The sequence below is a fragment of the Triticum aestivum genome, chromosome 2A (assembly GCF_018294505.1).
Source record: "Triticum aestivum cultivar Chinese Spring chromosome 2A, IWGSC CS RefSeq v2.1, whole genome shotgun sequence".
In the NCBI taxonomy this organism is placed as follows: Eukaryota; Viridiplantae; Streptophyta; class Magnoliopsida; order Poales; family Poaceae; genus Triticum; species Triticum aestivum.
Window position 1 is genome coordinate 24,868,778 of NC_057797.1, and position 2,850 is coordinate 24,871,627.

The following is a 2,850-nucleotide window of genomic DNA, read 5'->3' on the forward strand; positions in this document are numbered from 1 at the left end:
TTAGATGATGACGTCGAATGCACCTTAACGTCGTTATGAGCGCGTCCGTTAAATACTCACCTGTGACGGTCAAAATCCGTCATGGATCCATGACGTCCAATATCCGTCATGGACTGCGTGGTGGATAAATTATGACGCGATATACATGACGGGTTTCAAATCCGTCATGGGCGCCCTTCCATGATGGTTTTGAGCACATCCGTGACGGTCTGAATCTGTCATGGATTAACAAGTTTCTTGTAGTGGACGACGGCAACTATCCTGGCCATGGGTTCCCTTAATACGATGATACAACAATGAGGGAAGAAGCTGAGCCGGTAATGCGGGAAGAAGCTGAGCCGGCAATGCGGGAAGAAGCTGAAGAAGAGGCATCGGATGAGCCCGTTGATGATCTAGGTCGGGCCATTGCCGATGCAAAGAGAAACCGCGCAAGTGATTTGGAGAAGAAGAAGTTGCAGCGCATGTTAGAGGATCACAAAAAATTGTTGTACCCGAATTGCGTAGGTGACAAGAAAAAGCTGGGCACCACACTAGAATTGCTGCAATGGAAGGCAGAGAATGGTGTATCTGACAAGGGATTTGGAAAGTTGCTGGTAATGATAAAGGATATGTTTCCAAAGGACAACGAATTGCCCGAGAGTACGTACGAAGCAAAGAAGGTTGTCTGCCCTCTAGGGTTAGAGGTGCAGAAGATACATGCATGCCCTAATGATTGCATCCTCTACCGCGGTGAGTACGAGGATTTGAACGCTTGCCCGGTATGCGGTGCATTGCGCTATAAGATCAGCCGCGATGACCCTGGTGATGTCGAGGGCGAGCGCCCCAGGAAGAAGATTCCTGCCAAGGTGATGTGGTATGCTCCTATAATACCACGGTTCAAACGTTTGTTCCAAAACAAAGAGCATGCCAAGGCGATGCGATGGCACAGAGAAGACCGTAAGAAAGACGGAAAGTTGAGAGTACCCGCTGACGGGTCGCAGTGGAGAAAAATCAAAAGAAAGTACGGGAAGGAGCTTGCAGATGACGCAAGGAACGTATGGTTTGGTATAAGCGCAGATGGCATTAATCCTTTTGGGGAGCAAAGCAACAACCATAGCACCTGGCATGTGACTCTATGTTTGTATAACCTTCCTCCTTGGGTGTGCATGAAGCGGAAGTTCATTATGATGCCAGTGCTCATCCAAGGCCCTAAGTAACCTGGCAACGACATTGATGTGTACCTAAGGCCATTAGTTGAAGAACTCTTACAACTATGGAATGGAACAGGTGTACGTGCATGGGATGAGCACATGGGGGAAGAATTTGACCTAAAGGCGTTGCTACTCGTGACCATCAATGATTGGCCTGCTCTTAGTAACCTTTCAGGACAGACAAACAAGGGATACCGCGCATGCATGCACTGTTTAGACGATACCGACAGTATATATTTGGCTAATTGTAAGAAGAATGTGTACCTGGGACATCGTCAATTTCTTCCGAGCAGGCATCCCGTAAGAAAGAAAGGCAAGCATTTCAAAGGTGAGCCGGATCACCGGACGAAGCCTCGCCACCGTACTGGTGCTGATGTACATGATATGGTCAAGGATTTGAAGGTGGTCTTTGGAAAGGGTCCCGATGGACAACCTGTTTTGAATGACGCTTACGGATGCGCACCCATATGGAAGAAGAAATCTATATTTTGGGACCTGCCCTATTGGAAAGACCTAGAGGTCCGCTCCGCAATCGACGTGATGCACATGACGAAGAATCTTTGTGTGACCCTACTTGGCTTCTTGGGCATGTATGGGAAGACAAAAGATACACCTGAGGCACGGGAGGACCAGCAACGTATGCACGGAAAAGACGGCATACATCAGGGTCATGCAAGCTACGCTCTTACCAAAGAAGAGAAGGAAATATTTTTTGAATGCCTGCTTAGTATTAAGGTACCGTCTGGCTTCTCATCGAATATAAAGGGAATAATAAACATGGCAGAGAAAAAGTTCCAGAACCTAAAGTCTCATGACTGTCACGTGATTAGGACGCAACTGCTTCCGGTTGCATTGAGGGGGCTTCTACCGGAAAACGTTCGATTAGCCATTGTGAAGCTATGTGCATTTCTCAATGCAATCTCTCAGAAGGTAATCGATCCAGAAATCATACCAAGGTTAGAGACTGATTTGGTGCAATGTCTTGTCAATTTCGAGTTGGTGTTCCCACCATCCTTCTTCAACATCATGACGCACGTCCTAGTTCGCCAATGCGAAGAGATTAACGTTTTGGGTCCTGTATTTCCACATAATATGTTCCCCTTTGAGAGGTTCATGGGAGTCTTAAAGAAATATGTTCATAACCGTGCTAGGCCAGAAGGAAGCATCTCCAAGGGCCATAAAAATGAGGAGGTCATTGAGTTTTGTATTGACTTTATTCCTGACCTTAAGCCGATTGGTGTTCCTGAATCGCGGCATAAGGGCAGACTGGATGGAAAAGGCACGCTAGGAGGGGAACAAATAATATGTATGGACGGACATTCTCTCACTAAAGCACACTACACAGTTCTACAGAATTCTGGCTTGGTGGCTCCGTATATGGATGAACACAAGAATTTGCTATGCTCCAAACACCCGGAGCGGTCTGATGACTGGATTACACGTGAACAAACCAAGAGTTTCGCCAGCTGGTTGCAGACACGTACCATGCATGACACCTCTATTGAAGATGACCTGTACCTGCTGTCCCAGTTACCATCTTTGAATATAATGACTTTCAAAGGGTACGAGATAAATGGTAATACATTTTACACGATCGCCCAAGATAAGAAGAGCACCAACCAAAACAATGGTGTCTGCTTTGATGCAGAAACCAAGATGG